The sequence below is a fragment of the Genypterus blacodes genome, unplaced genomic scaffold (genome assembly GCF_046128005.1).
Source record: "Genypterus blacodes isolate CSIRO-AG114 ecotype Tasmania unplaced genomic scaffold, CSIRO-AGI_Gbla_v1 ptg000054l_1, whole genome shotgun sequence".
In the NCBI taxonomy this organism is placed as follows: Eukaryota; Metazoa; Chordata; class Actinopteri; order Ophidiiformes; family Ophidiidae; genus Genypterus; species Genypterus blacodes.
Window position 1 is genome coordinate 1323448 of NW_027466866.1, and position 19480 is coordinate 1342927.

A 19480-nucleotide genomic window follows, 5' to 3' on the forward strand; every position below is an offset into this window, starting at 1 on the left:
CTGTGTATGGATGTCTTTGTGTGCGAGTCATGTCAGCACTAAAGAGTGTGTGCGGACGTATGTAGCACATGTGTGTAACGTGATTTCATGTCAGGGGAGCACTGACAATCTTAACTGCCTTGTTGCTGAGAAATTAGGCTGCTCCACCATTAATATTGTTGTGGTTTGGAGTAATGTATGGCGTGTGCTGCTAAACGGTGTGTATGTTATAAATCGCCCTAAGCCAAAGCAGTCAGATTCCCTCACGTTTTTGGGGGAAAGTAGCTTTATAATGATCCGTGTTTGTCTGCTGTTAAAATACACTCATGTCTTTAATGGAACACAGACGTTCCCAGTTGAACTTTCATTGCACTCCAAGTGGGGATGAGAAGTTTCCACACACGCACTCATACACACACACACACACACACACGCGCACTGGCAGTTTCAGTCTGGCAAGCTTGGCTTGGCTGAGCGTCAGACTCAATGGGCAACACACCAAGCAGGTGAGAGTGAAGTCTGATCCTGCTGTGTCGATGCCTCAACATGCAGTCCTCACGTTACACACACACGCATGCACAAACACACACACACACACACACACACACACACACACACACACACACACACACACACACACACATATCTCCTTTCTGATGCCCCTGATCCACCTCCTTAAACAAACCCCAAAACAGCCAAACAAACCTACACCTCAGGGGGATTGTGTTGCATTCCCCTCTCATCTTTCTGTGAAGCACAAGCGTAAATGTGTGTGTCTTTCTGTGTCACAACAGTAAGGAGAGGAGCTAGTGTGTGTATGTGTGTGTGTGTGTGTGTGTGTGTGTACTGCTAACTCCCACCTTTGTCTTCTCCACTTGCTCCCATCTTTCACATGGCCGGGCCTTTGAAGAAGCCTAATCCGGGTTATTTGCTTTCCCATGCTTGTGTCAGGTCCCGCTCTGAATTGACTGTGGAAAATACACTCTAGTCTGTCGGCCTCTCCCTCTGTCCCTGATTTATCCCAATAGGATGTGGCCGATGGGCGTACATAAAGAGGGCTGAATGGTGGGTAAATATGATCTCACCGCCACTCTTTTTATCCACAAGGCAACACTCTCACTGTTGCTCAAAAACCTTTATGTAGGCTGACGTCCATTCAGGGTTTGTTGCATTCAGCCCGGCTCAATGAGAGGTCCCAGAAGAGCGCCACGCTCACAATAGAGCCCAATTCATTACAGTAAATAACAGTGGCAGCCGCCGCATTGTTTCCGCAATGCAAGTTGATTTAGCGTACTTAAATGGGTAATTGTTTTTAGGCCCAGTGATGCTTCCTCCCCGGGCAGGAAACTGAACACGGACCCCGCTGCTTTGTGAAGTACTTTCACCCCCCCAGGAGAGGAGGAGGGAGGAGGAGGGAGGGAGAGAAAGAACGAGCACGATGCAGCTGGAAAAAGGGAAGTTTTCAGCTGTTTTACTGGGAATACACTGAGGCCCTTGGAATGCTGGGACAGGAGAGAAAATTGTTTGTTAACAAGGGTTACATCAGGGAGAACGTGGTGTGTGCAGCGCCTGCGAGTGTCCTATATATCCATATGTACAGCATATAGTAGAATGTACAATATGTGCTGCTAAATTTATGTCTACATAAGTATGTGAGTGTGTGTGTGTGAATGTTTCTGAGGCAGCCAGTCTCTCTCGGCGTAGCTCCCCAGTGTTATGTGCGAGTCATCCCTCTCCCAGAGTCACGCGATGGCCGCCTGTGGGCGCCTGCCAAGTCATCTGCGGCCTCCACAAAGCTGCGCACGTTTTCCGTTCCCAGGGGCCTTCACAGCTCCAGCCTGTCTTGCTCCATGCTGGCCTCGGCACACCGTGTTTATGTCCTGTGTAATTGCAGACCTCAGCCTGAGCGGGAGGCCAGCGTCTGTCAAAATAGCCGCGTGCTCGCCTCGGCAAGGCCTAAATCACATTAACTCCCGCAGTCAGCCTGCGTTTCCCACAACCCCCTGCCTGCCTAGACTGGGGGCCCCCGGCCTGCTGATTGGATAGAGTGGGAATGACATGGAAATTCCTCTAGGAGCTTTACAACCACCTCTCAATCACACCTAAACGGTCTAATAAGACAGACCACATACTCGTGCACATGTAACATTTAGTAGAATCCACACATTAGTTCTCTGTAACAAACCTGCCCTGCATGGGGACTGTGCACGGTCCCACACCTTGAGCAGGCAGCCATGAAATGGGGCCCGGTCCTGGGATTTTTCTGGCAGGCCCACTGGAAACAGCAAAAGCGTGGTCCTCGTTAGCTTTGATGACACCAGCCAGGCGGGGGTCCCTGTGGAGCCGCTGCTGCTGCTACTGCCAGGAGCCTGGGAGAGCAGAGAGGTGAAACATGACTAACTCTGCACGAGGAACTAAGGCAGAGGCAGTATACTTAACCTATTACAGCTATAAATCAATTACACCCCAATAAACCTGTTATTTAATAAGTAGTAAATAAGTTGATCTGATCCCAGACAGCACACAGTGTGTCCGTGTTACAGTACCAGCAGCTACGCCAACATCAACTGACCTGGAGGTCACCAGACCCGCTGACCTCTCCCGCCCAGAGAAGCTTGATCCGTATACTTCTCTTAACCTCCGGCGCGTCCCTCTCCTCCCACCGCCTTTCACCTCCGCTTGTTTGAGTGCGGGGACAGATCAAGAGGCGGGAGGGGGGAGTGAGAAATTCCTGAGTGCTTAAATCCCTTCATATCCACCATGGAATCAAGGAATTCGGCTCACATTCTGCCCACACAAACCCAGCCCCTGTGACACTCCTGGAATGTCCAAGAGTTTTTTGGGGGGCGTTCTTTCCAGCCAATTGAAGTCATTTTCTGGGGCTGAGAACAGAGACGATGACCCTGGGCGGTGCACGGTGACAGCACATGTAGCTGAGGCAGCACTTTGCTTTGTGCCGCCAGCCTAAACCAGACCTGCAGACAAGTTCATCACGGACCCCTCTGTGACCGCCCATATTTGGGGCTTCTCATGCTGCTGACTGGCAAACTGCAACTGCACCTCGCGAACATTCCCAACATTCCCATGAAACCGCGCTGCAGTTTATTTGTGTGCGTCGCGTGAGGATGTGCACACTAATCTATTGTATCGGGTAAAATATTTTGGCCCTGATTACAGGAAGCTCGGGACAACATTTCGCCGCTCTAGAGGATTATGTAGAGACTTCCTGTTCTGCTGTCATTTGATACCGAAGCTCTGCAAAGACGATTTGTTAATGTGAGATCTGAACCCTCCCAAACAGTTGGAAGACTCCACTTCCTCCACCCATATTTGGATCATCTGTGCATCCTTTTGTTTTCTCATTGTGCTGCGTCTTCTTCCTTATCTGTTTAGCGTTTTTGCCTTCAGGTCTGAACTGTCACAGCAGTTGCTGCTATCTGTCACATCTCTGCTGTGTCATCAACCATAAGCGAGGCTGTTGGGCTGTTTTTGGGTGCGCAGGCGTTCGATGTCTTATTTTTCTCCCCAGTGAGAACCGTTTATATTTAGATTAGATTATTACGTGGAGGCTTCTGTTTACGTTCTGGTCACACAGCTCGTGGTTTTAAACCTGACATTGATATTCAACCTGGGCAGCGCCAAAGAGCAAGGCAGATCAGATTTTAACCCAGATACAGTCGGTATTGTCAGGCTGTGGCACATACTGTAGCTGGGGTGTGTGTGCTAATACACTCTGATGTCACCCCCACACACAGTGGCACAGATGTAAACCTTATATTAGCCTCGACAACAGCCACCTATAATAATCCCTAAAGGCGCCGGTGCTGGTGTGTCTGGCCGCCCCGGCACACGCGCCTGCCCCTGACCCCACCACAGAGCTCCAGCCCTCCATCTGCGCGGGGTTCAGGTTCCACCGCATCCAGTAAAGATCTGGTTTCACTGCAGGTGTTCCATTAAAGTGCAGCGTGGTGCAGATCTGGACTCTGTCAAATGTTAAATGCCGGGACATGACGGGCCTCCGACGTGGCGAAATCTCAGCCGCGTGGCCAGAGGTGTGATCCAGGGATCCACACAGTCCTCCAGGGCTCCAGGGCTCTCCTCCTCCTCCTCCTTCTCCTTCTCTGTTTCTCTCCCTAGTGCTTATAATTGAAAATATATTTATTGCAGGGCCAGAGGCTGTGCTGCAGAGAGGGAGGTGCTGCAGCTTATGAAGATGTGGCGGTGGAGGTGATGCCCGCAGGGTTTGGCTCCTCTTCACCACCGCCAACTACTCACACACTCAATTTTCTCTCTCTTTTTTTGGCTCCTTTCTTTGTTTACTGCTCCCTACTTCTCTCCATCTCACTCCTCTGTTTGCCCTTCTTTGCTTTCGGGGTATTGCCTTTCATTTTTGCCCTCGTGCCTCTTTCATCCTTTGTCTTTCTTTATCATTCTCGATTGGACATGTATACGGTCTATTTCAAATGCAAATGGCTCCACTCTGATAGATAGAAGTTGTGTGCTGCCAATAGTAATACGTTCAAAGGAAAACTCTGTCCATGTTAGATCAAAAGTTTTTTCTTTAGTCTCTGAAGTTTGTCCATATGGAACGTCCCGACAGAAAGAGGGCAGGATTTAGCTGCGATGTGGTTTCATAAAACAATACAATGTTTTACATCAACTTCACATCAAATTTCACTGCAAAAAGTCATGAAAACTGAAAAAGTAGCTGTAATATCTATAAGTTTTGATTCATTGTTATTATTTAATTGTTTGAAGAACATGAAAATGGGACAATCTGGGGTTGTTTAGGGGGGAATCCCTTGCCTGATGTTCCCTGCATGCATAAGCTCTGCAGTAGTCTGAGCGCTCTCATCTGCTGCTCCCTATTAGACAGGAACAAGATGAAAATGTCCTTTCCTCCTGCAGACCTCTTGAGGGGCCCTCATAACGCGCTATTATCTTTTACGAGTTTCCCCTCTCGTTCCCGGGTCTGTCTCGTTGAGGAGCCACTGGGCCTCCCAGCTTTATCAGACCCGTGGAAGGGGAGGAAGGAGGGGAGCGAGGGGTGAGGAGAGGTGAATGAGGTGCTGGGAACTTTCTGGTCCAAATCCTCTCTGTGTTTGTGCAGCATTAGGACACTATGCGGAAGGACAGAATTTAAAACATGTGGCTTTAGCTTGGATGTTTTTGTTTGATTATGCCCAGGCTCCAGAATTCTAAATTTAGCAATAAACAAAGGCTCTGAAACAGCGTCTGACCACGGGACAGCCCCCACCTTTAAAGGGATGGAGGAAACTGTGATACATGCATAACCAATACATATTCAACCGGTGAGCCTTCTGGAGGTGTCGCAGGTTTGATCAAATACAGCAGCTTTAGTGAACGGTGGGCTGTAAACTAAAGTTGAGACCCACTGACACACTTCTGTCTGCATCTCTGTCCCCAGATACACAATAGCTAAGAAAATGAGCTCTGCGCCTTCGCTCGGCGCTCTGTACATGTTTTTCTGTTTAGGTTAAATGTACCGTACATGAGGAGGCATCACAGACGTATCTGTGACGTATTCTGTTCAGATGTGACTGTAAGTACTCATCTTAATGGAAGTCGGGGCAAGCAAACAGATGTTGCCTTTACGCTGCCTTTCTTCATTGACAGCTCGTCAGCTCTTCACTTTTCCTCTAACCTGTCTTTCATGTAGGCATTTATCAAGGTTCTCAACACAAATAGCACGAGGCATAGATACACTAGATATAGCTCTGCATTTTTACATATGGTGGTCTTTGAGGATGAGGAAGGCCAGAGGGCATCTTAAACATACACCATTATTCACTCCTTACCTCACTTTCTCCACATCTGTCTCTGCTTTGACCCAATCTATCTGTAAAGTAGTGGAAACGATCACCAGAGCTGCTGGAGGCCACATCAAAATGTGATTTTTCTCTTTAACAAACAAAATTGTAAGCGTGTCTGAGTGGAAGTTTGCAAAAAATCTGCCCTGTCTGAGCCTCTAGGATGGTGCAGAAGTGGGTGTACCTTAAAACCAACCAGGAGAGGACTCAGGGAACAGCAGTAGCCCTCGGCTGTGGATGGTTATCGGTTGCATCCGCCGCCACTGCCTCGGAGATAAAGAGGCTAAAACGCCAGCACTCATGGAATCTGTCAAACTGTCAGGAGCACCGGGAAAATAAATGGTTGGGAGGGATGGAGAGATGTTTAAGCACCTTGAAAGCACACCGGCTAACTGAGAAATCACCCCTGCAAATGGCTGATTGGTCGCCGTTTGCCAGGGCTGGCCTGAGGTACCCATTCTGAAATAAGATGGAGCCTCAGAGCGTGAGCGGGGATGAAATGGAGGCTGCTAGCATTGTCTTTGTGGCGATTCTCTGACTTCCCTATGACGAATCCCAGTAACACAGATACTTGGCAGACCAAATTGGGCCATTTTCCACTATTGAGGGCCTCTGCACATGGGAAGCCAAAGAGAACCTTTAAAAAACAAGCAAGATGTAATTCAGTTTTGTATGGTCATTCTGGCCCTGTGATAGCTGCAGTGGCATGGATTTGTATCCCGGCTACACTGAAAGGGCCGCTGAATTGGACGGAGCTTTAAAGTGAAGCAGGAAAGCTCTGGAAAATCGTCCCTCAAAGGCACATTTCAGCTGAAAAGCGTTCCTTTTAAGCTGTCACTCCTTGGTAGTTGACAATCCTATTATAGCACCAACTTATTGTAATTAAGAGGGTGAAGAGATATATACCATCAAAAACACATTCATCAGACCATGTGAGATGTAAAGAACTTTGTTGTTGTTTTGTGTTTTGGAGCAAACAATGTGCAGAGCAGCCAGATCTCCTTCTTTTGCATTGACATGTGAGTGATATAAACAGGAGCCACAAGCCAATTCTTCATTCTGTGTGTCCCCCTATCACTTCTCCTTAAAGAGACGTAATGGAAAATAGGTTTTATGGCTTTTCTTCTCTCCTATCTTAGAGGTCAGAGGAAATAGAGCCTTCAAAAGAAAATCCAGAGGAAGTAACAATCCTCCACCTCATCAACATTCCTGCTATATTCTCAATACATTTCGCACTAAAAAATTGTGCCCAAATCCCACTTTTAAAGCAGCGAGGAGAGGATTGCGAGCGGCCCGTCCATATGCTGCTTTTTACTTTCCGGATAATAACAGGATTGCATCTCTTTCTTCTTCGCTCTCTCCACAATGGGCTGCTTTTGAGGCAGGAGCAGATGATCGCCGGAGTCGGCGGCTTCAGGATAGGCTGCCATTGTAGTAACTGAGCGATGTCCTCAAATCTAGAACCCGATGACAGCGAAACAAAGCCCTTGTGCATTGTGGGTAAGAAGTCCTCTCATGTGGTTATTCTGCAAGTAGTTACTCTCCCTGGGGGCAATGATGTGTGACCTTTGAACCCTCTTTTGCTCACATACTCCTGAAATTTCAAAACCTGACAGGCGATAACAGCTCCGCCAAACGTCTTATCAAAAAGTCAAGATCTGATTTGGTTTCACTGTCACCATTAATATATCAGTGTTTGCTTGACAGGTGTGTTTCTGCATGGAGCAAACTGACAAACCGCCCAGCGATGTGGAGGAGAACTCAAGCACTTATTACGGTTTAAACCAATGGGCTTTTCTATCTGAGTGTTTTTATCTATTTGTTTATTTCACATGTCAAAGTAGGACTGGTGAGGTCAGGGATCATAGTTTATAAAGGACCTGGAAGCTGATACACTAATACATAGAAGCTCCTTCAGCCCTTCAGATATCTGTCCCATGCTTTTGTTGTTATAAATTCAATAAAAATTTGCAATGATTGTTTGTGACATTTAAGATCTTCTCTCATCCATCAGCTGTTCAATTTAAACAAAAAAGGCTTCAGGTGTTTAAATTCTGAATGCTAGCCGAGCACAAACTCCGACGCAAATATTGACAGTAGAAACATACATTTAAAGACAGATATTATTGAGTTGCAGTGAGTTGGCTCAGCCTGGTGTTTGGTCATGCAGCCATCTGCTCTGATGATGTGATGTTGAAGAGCCGATGACTTCCAACATGTCTGCCTGCCGGAGAGATAAATGTTACATCACGTGAAATCCCTGTGTAAATACTCCGCTTAGTCATGCTGTCATCCATAAACACACACACACACACACACACACACACTCATGACGATACACACACATACAGAGACGACCCCCGTCCCCCCTCCCCGCCTGTGTGTTTGGACTCAGTGATTTACATTGTGTGGGACGGCTCGCTGTGTCTTAATGCAAAGCTCCATGAGGGAGGGAGAAGTGGCCCATAATGAATTGGTGTTAATGAGCTGTTAACTCCCGAGCACCATGGTAACCCCTGCTGCCTGACTCCCAACACACACACACACACACATGCAGTTGAACATGTACAGAAACACATTTTTCTGCACATATACCAGTGAGCCACGAGCATATACAGAGACGTCACATCAGCCACAGACGGGCTCCCTCACTCGCACACACTCACTCACTCACACACACACGCTCACTGCCTCAAGCACTCACACACCAGAAAGGGGGGCCCATCCATCCCAGCATACACTCAGCCTCTCTCTCTGTCTCTCTCTCTCTCTCTCCGAGCCTGAACGGGCCCCCGGCTCAGAGGCAGTAAATCTTCCTTACGCTGACGTATCAAAACCAGACCTGTGAGCCCGTCAGAATTAAATACATCACTAATTATGAATAGCAATACTTGGTCATTTATCCATAACTTTCTTCTCTCACTGTTTCACTTGAAAACCAACATGTCTTGCACCTACTCGTACGTAGTTGTAAAGGCTCCAGGGTGTTTGCAGAGGGAAAAGTGTGTGTGTTTGTCTGTAATGACGCTGATCTCTCTCACTTTACCCAGAGTTCATTTTCTCCTTCCATGGTTTCATTCTGCTTTGACATACTCACTATTTTTGTTGCTTACACAATGTTGTCCCATTTCCGTTCGGCCTTGTGAAGAGCTGAACATTCTAACTTGCTTCTTGTGTTCTCCTAACAGCTAAACACTTGTAGAGGTGCGTCTCTACAACAACCTTGACATCCATGTAGTCGTGTCATTTAAGTATGAATGGATCGCAGCTCGACTCCTACCAGGACTACAGAGGTGCTCTCTCTCTCTCTCTCTCTCTCTCTCTCTCTCCCTCTCCCTCTCCCTGCGCCACACCCGCGCAATGCTGACGCTGAGCCGATGCTGAGCCAGATAAGCCTGCTTAACACTTAAACACTTCCTCATACTGGCTCACAAACACACACACACACATGTACACAAACAAATACACACTACACACGCACAATATCACCTGCCGCCAGGTCCTACTGTGAGAAACCAAGCACGGAAAAACAGGAGATTTGTGTTGGCAGTGTTTGACTCACCTGAGGGTGTGTGTGCGTGTGTGTTGTTTTGTGTCTCAGTTCCAATATGGCCTTGTGTGTGTGCGTGAGAGTGCATTCCACAGTTGTAAAGGTGCATGTTGCGGTGCGAGTGTGTGCCCCAACTCTAAGCCTGTTGGAGGTAAGAGGCCAATTAATGGAGGATGCTGTAAAGTGATTTTAGAGGCTTCGCTGGAGATTTAGTAGGAGGAAGAAACGTGGCCGCCAGCAAGGTGCTTTAATAGTCCCTGACAGTGCGAGTGCTTTACGGCAAGCAGCTGGTCCAGGTGTTACCCTTTGCCTGAGCGCGCGCGCACACACACACACACACACACACACAGCCTGCCTCATTAAGTCCAGCCCTAACACGAGAGCTCTTTGTGGTTTGTCTGACGCACTGTATGTTTGTAACCTATAGTGAACGCGCGTTAAACTGCTAGTTTGCCCTAGAAGGGGAGGAAACATAGACTGGAGGGAGATATCGAGTCGGTTGTTAGGCTCAGGCATTCAAATCGACAAATTTTACAGTGGGATGTTTACAGTCATCACCGCCATGAAATCTGCCTGGTGTTGTGTGAGTGACCTTTCTGTCCGCTTCCTTTTTCTCTAAACCTGAGCGTATTACATTAGCATGGGCATTGAGCTGATTTTTTTACTATGTAGTGCCTCAAAGCACGCCGTGGTTCATGGAAGTCCCTGTGTGAGTGAAGTGGGTGGTCGGTGGAAAGCGATGGAAACATCTCAGTGAGTCACTCTGCAGGAATAAACGCAGGTCAATGAAACATTGATTACGTATGAGTATTAATGGCAACTTCATCAGCAGGCCATTCCCAGTGTGTGTGTGTGTGTGTGTGTGTGTGTGAGTGTGTGTGTGTGTGTGTGTGTGTGTGTCTGTGTGTGTGTGTGTGTGTGTGAAGACCTCCAAAAGCAATAATTGTAATATGACGATAAGTAGCTTAACCAACCACAGGAGAGATGAGGGAGGAGAACAACTATCACCACAGGGGAAGTAATACTACAGATTACTACACACACACACACACTCTCTCTCTCTCTCTCTCCCACGTCGAGGCCAATGTTCACCTCAGGTCAGCCATATCTAATGTTGCTGCAGCTCCCCCCTGTACAGGCTGAGGGAACAAAGGTGTTCCCCCGGCCCTGCGACCCCCCCCCCCCAATCCCTCTCCCCAGGTCAGCTAATGAACATTACAGACTGGTTCACTGAGAAGCTAAAGATGCTCAGCGCTGCCTTTCTCTCACCCCCCTCACCCCCTCCCTCACCCCTCATCGCCCCCCCGCCGTTTTCCCAGGAAAGACGCCGCTCCTCAAAGAAAGTGTTTTCCTTTACAATCCTTTCACTTTTTGGAGTGTCCATCCTCTTCATCTGCTGTGGAGAACAGGAAGAGGGACGTGCAGCTTCCCTCATTGATTGTGTTGCTCAAGTGGGTGTGTGTCAGGGGTTCGCTCACACACTCGGAGTATTATTGATGACGCCGGCTGAGCCATGTTGGCGTACAGAGCATCCCAGAATTTACATCCAGAAATCATTGTTAAGTAGCTTATGGATTATCAAGCCTCTTTACACCACATTAGCAGGATCATCCCAGTCAGCAGCATTCTTGCCTCTTGACTCAGTGTCTTGTGTGAAATGTAGACCTCTTTTATATGTGTGTGTGTGTGATGCAGTGCTGTTTCTAATCCAGTCCGTCCTGCCAGTAAAGATTCTGAGTGTACAAACCAAACATAAGCTCTCTGTCTGCTCACACAGCCACAGGACGCAAGCTTTCATCTCTGCATCAATGTCTATTTGTGTCACTTCTTAAACTTTACCCAACAGCCAGTCTAACCCCGAGTTATACATTTGTTGAGGCGGGGAAGTTTGGGGGATGTGGCTTTTCTCAAGGATTTAGATCTCCATAGATACTGTTAGCCGCAGACGGTCTTTGTTTGTGATTAGCTCTTTGTCTTTGATGGTTCTTCCACGCCATATCTACTTTCATTCAGACATGAAGCTGTATACTTACCCCAGCCGGTTACAGATATCACAATATTATGATTATCCGACCAAGGACGTGCGTGTTATTGGTCGTACAGCGCAAATATGAGACTGCGGAATCAATGTGCAGTGACATTATGGCTGTAATAGACCCAAATCCTTGCAGTTTAAGGGGCTACTGTACGTTTGGCAGGACAACAGACGGTCTGCAGCAACTTCACCACAGACATGTCTCTCTATAAGTTACTCTGTGTGTGTGTGTGTGTGTGTGTGTACATACAGAGGAAGCTTGGTTTGCCGAAGCCCTTCCAGACATGCAGGAACATGACACATAGTTCCTCCCTCGTATCCTCACAGACCACAATGAAGCAGCATTAATGATAAGCACCTGGATTGCCACAAGCTCCCAGTTAGGCCCAATTGGCAGTAACTGATAAATTGGGACGAGTGGGAGTCAGACTGCAGGAGCTTAGTGAATAAACCCTTTTCACATCAGGATGCAAAAGAGAAGCGGGAGAGATGAAGAGGTTCTTTATCCCCGCAGTGTGTTCACATGAGAGGAGACCACACGCTCGACGGAGAATGAGACGGGAAGAGAGAGAGAGAGGGACAGTGTCTTTTCCCAGACAGCCCATGAGAATCCAATACACTCCCACGCGTCTGCGCTTGTGTGTGGCCGCCGCGCGCACACGTACACACACACACACACGCCACACGAGTCCATGTTCATCCCCTCCTCAGGACATCAACCCCTTCGCCTCTCAAAATCCGGGCCACACTCTCCGCCGACTTTGATGTGTTATCCTTTCTCTCTCTGTTTTTTTTTTTTACTTCATGTGTACGACAATAATCTTTTTCACCCCGACAAAGGAGCGGGCCATGGGAAGAAAGGCAGCGCTCTCGAGGCGTCGCTTCATCTCTTGCCCCGGCTCTCCAGCCAAACAAAATCGTTTCGCCGGCACCACAGCGCGGTTCAACTGCAACTGAAAGGAGACGGGGACCAAATCCCTCTCATACACAACAAAACAACACTGTAGCCTTTTCAGCGTGTCTGCCCAGAAGGAAAAGGCCCTTTCTGCTCCACACCGACACAGTGTCTGTCTGTCCACTCCCCACAGATGTTGACACTGTTTGTTGCGGGTTAAGATGCCCCTCTAAAGACCATTGTTCCCTTGTATCTTCTCCGTTATTGAGTTTTTCCTCTCTTACTAAGCGAGAGCCGGACATAGAGAGGGGAGAAAGTGTTGAAAGACCTCCGGATGGCAATCGGCGCTCCAGGGGGTCTTTCTGCCCGGAGGGACCCCCGTCCAAGGGCTTCATTGTGGGGAGCAGCAGGCAGCCACCGAGGGCTGTATGCTGGAATTATTGTGTTGCCTGGACAGACCTGAGTCCCTCTCCAGAGCCGGGTCAGGGGTCAGGCCCCCCCCCTCCCCACCCCCACTCTCCGGGCTGCTCCATACCTGCCCTGCGCCTCCTGCCTCCCCCCTCCTTCCCCTCTCACAGGCCCGGAGAGAGACGGACACAATGGAAACCAGTCGACACCCTACTAGGAAGGCCCTTAAGATTGAGAGGTAGCTTAGCGCCGAGGCTAATTCAGCGCACTCTTCACTTTTCAATGAATAGGTAATTCGATTAATGGGGCCAACGAAAGGGAATAACGAGCGGCCGGGTCAGAGGCTCGTCCCTGCAGATTACAAGGCCGCGTCTCAGCACTTCGCTCCGATAGAAATCTTATCGGCAAACGAAAAAGCGAAAAAGCCTATGATGACATCTCAGCTATCGGCGTTGTTGATGAGGGCGTGAGTCATAACGCGGCGTGTGTACGTGTGTGTGCGTGTGGGTTTTATTTGTGTGTGTGTCCTATCTCGACAATGCGATGATGACAGAGCACGTCAAACACAGGGATCTATGCTGAGCCCAGATCCCTCCCTTATTGCCTTATCTCGACGCCCCTGTGCATGCTGGGAATGCTCCTGCTCATGCCTCTATGCACTGTCAGCACTGCAAAGGTAAACAAACCGCTCTGCTTATTGAAGAGACCCCTGATCCAACTGGAGCCATCTACACACACACACACACACACACACACACACACACACACACACACGCGCGAGCTCCCATCACTTAACTGACCAGGTGCACATTTGTAAAGTAGTTTGTATCAACTTAGAAATGAAATAATAAAAGCATGTATACTGCTACGAAACTTCATTATTATAGAAGCTGTACTTTCTCTGATAATTGATAATAACATAATATTCCTATAGGATAAACTCTCATTAATTCATTTGTATTTTAATGTTATTTACCCATTTATGTTGCTGTTTATGTCTGGTCAGGATAATAATAATAATATCCTTAATCATTTGTCCGCTCTCATTTGAATACACAATCTAGGTCATAAAAGAAACTTCTGTCACTATGATGTAATCTAATACAACACCATTAATTGCGGCTCATTCAACGCCTCTCTGGCAAAAAGCCCAAAACGTTTTCACAAAGATAGCGTTTGTTCTGCGGTCGGCGGGTCAGATTGCTTTAAGATACATCCCAGGCTATAATGTTCACATAGTTTCCTAACACTTGACTGATTTTTCTTGTTATTTTCACCTCATTCCCTCCTGAGTCTTTTTGAATCGAGTAACACGCTCGAGCGACACGGGAAGAAGATGCAGAATAGAGGAAAGAAAACACGCAGAGTCATTTAGTGTCGTGCAGCAATGAGTCGTGTTTATGACAGAGGATTGGTGCCGGTAGTCATGGCTGATTGGTGCTGTCAGTGGTGATGTATGAGTGTGAAGGAGCATCTCTGACCCCAGATTAACAGTACATTAACCCTCTCCCAGGCGGGGGGCCGGCGTGCCTCTTAAACCTCTGACCCCGTGCACCCCCTCGCTCGCCGCCGCCACAGGGGGTCCGCATTCCCCCGCGGTCCCCTCCAAACTCTGCGACGTGCACACATTGTGTTCCGCTCGGACCATTGTGTGCAGTCCTAAATAATGTGGCTCCTCACTTCCCTGGTTCTCATGAGGGCCTTGAAGCTGGTTGTTGTTGTTGTCCGGTTGGAGTGTCGTCCTCAGGGGCCTGCAGGTACCTTTCACACCAGCCTGGCAGGCCGGCGCCATTCCCCAGCGTCCTGCTGCTAGAAATTTGTCGTCCCCCTCGGAGAGTCTTTCTGGTGGTGTCAGCAGTGAGGCCCCTGATGGGAGATTTGTTGATATGATAACTCGATTAGGCTCCAGGATGGATGACACGGTGGCAAAGAGCCAGTCAGCAGCACCGAGGGAGGCACTGACTCCTCTTCTTAACCTCTCCTCAGGAGGCAGCCATTAGTGATAGTAATTGGTGAATTAGCGATGTAACTACACATATGCTCTGCCTCTAACTCTCTCACTCTGTGGGTTCTAGGCGGAATTTGTGCCAAGCAGCTAAAGCTTCCACAATCGACACCTTCTTCAGCTCTTCGGCTCTTTCATTTCATTTCTCCACCGAAAACACACTGTCCAAATATTTTGCTGCTCCAGGGAAGGTCGGCCATGGACACTTTTTTCTTCTTCCACCCTCTCAATTCTTTATGTAGCCCCACGCTTGCTGTTCACACCAGATAATTCAATTAATGTGGCCAAGGCCTGCATTTCAAACTCGCCTCTTTTTGTCTAAGAGATTTGCATCATAAAACTCACACAGCTGAAGGCCCCCGAACGTTTCATTCTTTTAAAACGTTAAGTTGGCAAAATGATATATACATTCACTTTCCCGACAAGGCTGTTACCTTGGCAACAGCATGTGGCTATTTTATGGAAATCTTTTATAACTGCAAAATGTGAATTTTGACACAATATAAATGCAGATAGTTAAAGTAATGGCTTAAAGTCATGCAGAACGCTGACAAGAGATACAGAAACAAAACACATGGTGGAACTCTTGAAATTAATTTATCTGATAGATAACTCCCACATTTTAACTGTTTACACACTTATCTACCAGAAACTGTGACAAATTCCAGTAGATTGTTGGTTCTTTGCAGTTAAACCGGTTCAGACCGAAGCTACCAGGGTTCAGATCCTTTAATTACCTCGCCTCAGCTTCTTCTCCGGCCTGTGGAGCTTGTCGACTCCGCTGACCTCTGACCTTGCCTGCACTGTGGGTTTTAGTCTGACGTATTCAAGGTGTTACCATCTGTGTGCCCCCCCTTCCCACCTCGGCCCCCTCATCTCTCTCACAGGACAAGTCCTCAGTGTCCAGGCCCACTGGGCTGGAAAAGTTGCTTACAGTGGACGGTTTGTTTGGCTTTGTAAACGTCTCGACCCCGCAGGGACGGACAGAGCGTTTCGGGGCTCCTGGAGGACACTTGTCTTCTCTTTTTCCTTTCAGCTCAGAGCGGCGTGTTCCTCTGCACCAACAGGAGTTAACTTGTATTAACTTGTAACCCAGTGACCTCTGACTCTATGTGTACCTAAAGAGAACAATAGCTGTTTCCAAACTGTATGTGTTTGTGTGTGTGTGTGTGTGTGTGTGTGTGTGTGTGTGTGTGTGTGTGTGTGTGTGTGTGTGTGTGCGCGTGCGTGTGTGTGTGTGTGTGTGTGTGTGTGTGTGTGTGCTCGAATTAGAATGTGTTGTTATTTTACATCAAAGCCTTTAAAATCCAATGTTACAAGATCAAAATCAACATTTTAGATTTTCCACCTCACATTGATGGCAATAAACAAAACAAGTCAGCAAGCAAAGCAACCAGAACAAAGTGACAGATATTCAATGCAGATAAACTAATGATGTTCAGTTTCCTCTTTATATTAGTTATTATACATTCATAATATCAAGCAGCATAAGTCTGCACACTCAACTTCAGCTTGTCTCTGCAAGTTAAATCCATTTGAATGTGACTGAATGTGACTGAACAGGTGTATTAGACCTTCAGTCAGGTGGTCGGCTGGTGTTCCTCCTGTTTTGTAAAGTGTGTGCTGTGTGTTCAGCTGAATGTGAATGTGTTTGTGTTTGTGTTTGTTTGTTTTTGTCTCACTGGTTGATTTTATTTTTTGGGGGGCTGGTGGGAGACTCACCACTCAAAGGACCCAGAATTCCCAGCAGTGCAAGTGTGTGTCCACCATGCCGGCTTATTTTCCTGTCATTCGACATCAAAACACACACACACTCGGCTCAAACATGATCCGAGGGGAATCTCAGTGACGTCTTTGCGGTTTTGATTTCTGACAATCAGAGCACAAATCAACCATGCCGCTTCGCTCAACCCTTAACAGATGGCAGTGTGGCGACCATACACACACCCGGGATGTGTCATCCTGTAAGAAGCTACCCAAACAGGAAGAGCGAGCCTGCAGACTAAACACACAGTGTTTGTCACTGCTGAGGGGTTTGATCCTTGTTGATATAAAGGCAGTGAATGTTTCACTCTATAGTTTGCTGTGCTGTTTGTGATGCACACAGGCGGTACAGTCCCTGTCAGTGTGCAGACTGCCCCCTACTGGCTACAGGCTGCACAAGCGCTTACTACTGTCATTACTGCATTCAGTGGGATTCAATTGGAAAAACTAAAGCTTTCTTTGTTTTTGTTAATAAGGCCCTGTTAAGTTTGTTTTATTTGGTATCATTAATTATAAATGATATAAACGCAGCACAGTTTTTTCACATCAACATATTCAAAACTACGAGCCTCAATGCAACATATATGATGCAATCCTGCCATCTACAGGCTGTTCTGAGGAGCGCTGCTGTCTGGAGAGTGTGTGATACACACATTCATACTAAATACTCCACAGATTTATCATCTCTCATTACTCCAATGATTTTTTGAGTAAAAACTGATAACTTTAAGCAGATATTTGTTATGTTATGTTGGTATGGCCCTTTATTGTAGTCCATAGGGGACTCTGCTTGGGAACCGGCGGGTGGCTGGTTCGACTCCCTTGTGGGCCAAAATGTTGCCAGTTTGCCTCCAGGCCACTGCCGAGGTGCCCTTGAGCAAGGCACCGAACCCCAACCTGCTCCACTGGCGCTGGCTGCTGGATGCCTGCGGTGCATGTGTGTAAGAGGGGGGTGCAAACTTTAGAATGTGTGTGTAGCATTTGTGTGGAACATATATGTAATAGCATTTATGTACAACTGCATGAAAATGTAGAGCATGTGTTTGAAAGGGGAATTTCTTAAGCTTGAGACTATCAAAGGCGTTCTTTCATTCTTTCTTGAGTGTGGAAAATACACATGACAATTCACATGAATAAGATTTCAGCAGCCAGTCCACATGTCAAGTCAGAGGACAGGAGAGACTAATAACACAGAAAATGAGCTCAAATTCAATGTTTATAATGTTTTTAGCTGTTTTGGACTCGTGACTATACTTTCAAATACACCTGTACTGATATTCTGCTGGTTGAAAGTACAAATATGCATTTTAGTGATGGTTGAGAGCAATCAGTTCTTCCTCTGTTAGCCATTAAATGGTCACAAATGAATCAGTGGCATCATATAATTGTAACTAAATTTAAATGTAACCTTCCTGTATATATTCCCGTGTTTATCAGTATTTAAATATTCAAAATACCTTTCACTAGTTTTGCCCCTTGGGGTTTACAACTCTCCTGGTCTTTGTAAAGAGACAAAACCAAGCTGAAATGTTACACCTGTTGTGAGAGGTGTGGTCCACTGGATATTGTATGAAAGTGGGACATAGTCATGGTGCTTTCAAGTGCCTTTGAAACATATTCCCCTGTGCTGCGTGAGCTCCTGTGCTCACCATGGCAAAGAGGAGCGCTTGGTTCGGAGCTCGGAAGTTAAGAAGCTGGACGGTCGTTTGTTTTGGTCGATGGCTTTTCTTACTTGTACTTGGGAACTTATTTGTTGGTAAGGTATTTGTTCTTAATATATCCTTTTGAAACCTTGTATGTCACACATTGTTGCACTTGCGCAACTGTGGTTTTGTGATGTGTTCTTCTTGTGTTGTAAAATAATCTATTGTATATAAAGTATTAATTATATTGGTCCATTTACATATATGATGGTAGTATAATCAACAATATTCTCTAATTCAAAGTATTTCTGTAATGTCGATACACACACAATTGAATGGAAGCAAATGTGATAAACTGAGGTTTGGTGGCGAGGAAGAATAATAGGTAAAATATGGCTAAATATCTTCAAAATGATAATGTGAATGAATGCAGTTATCTTCACAGTATAAATATTATTTTCTTAATTTTCTCTAGAGTCGCTTTCTTTCACCTTAAGCTGGCTGAAAGTGACACATCGCTCATGTTTTCAATAAGTCTTCATAGCTCACTGAAGTAAATGTCTCAGGTTTTGGGGGGAAACTGGGCCATTGACAGAAACTGCCTGCAGGTCATCTGAGGTACAATGTGCCGTGTGGAATTCCATCACTACACCAATTCTACACGTATTCATACCTGACTTGTCTTGTCCGCAGTCTTGCCGATGCAGCTGCAGAATTCATCTAACGGCAACATGACAGACAACAACATCTGGAGAAGGACCAGCTCTGCCTCTGCTGACGCTGAAGACGCTGCCTCGCCTTCAAACGTTCTGCCTGCCTCAAGCCTCTCTGCTCTCAGGGATCTGCTGTCCAAGAAGAAAATCACAGGTTGGACAATTTTTCCTCACATCTTCATTCACATATCAATGAAGAGGGAAGATAAGTCTTTGGCCCCTAACCTGACACCTTACCTGTTCTGATTCTGAACTCCCCTCACCTGCTCAGATACCTTGGCTGATACAGTATTTAATGGCTAACAGACCTACTGCCACTGGTTTGCCCAGCTAAAGTCACAGCCATGTATGATTTAATATCTTAAAGCCATTTGCATTACATGTGATATCAGGTTATACAAATAAACCTGACTTGACCTCTGTGGGTCTAAATCTAGACTCACCTTCACCAGAGTGCACAACTGCACTTTTAAGGCGTGATCAGATTACAACCACAAGATGGCAGCAAAAAACACATTTGAAACTCTTGCCGCATTTATACCACAATCGACAGAAGAGACGTTAATGAACACAGTAACAGGCCTCATTTGCAAGACATACTATCACATGTCTCTAAATCATATACTTTCTTAACATTAGTCAAACCTTTAATGTGAA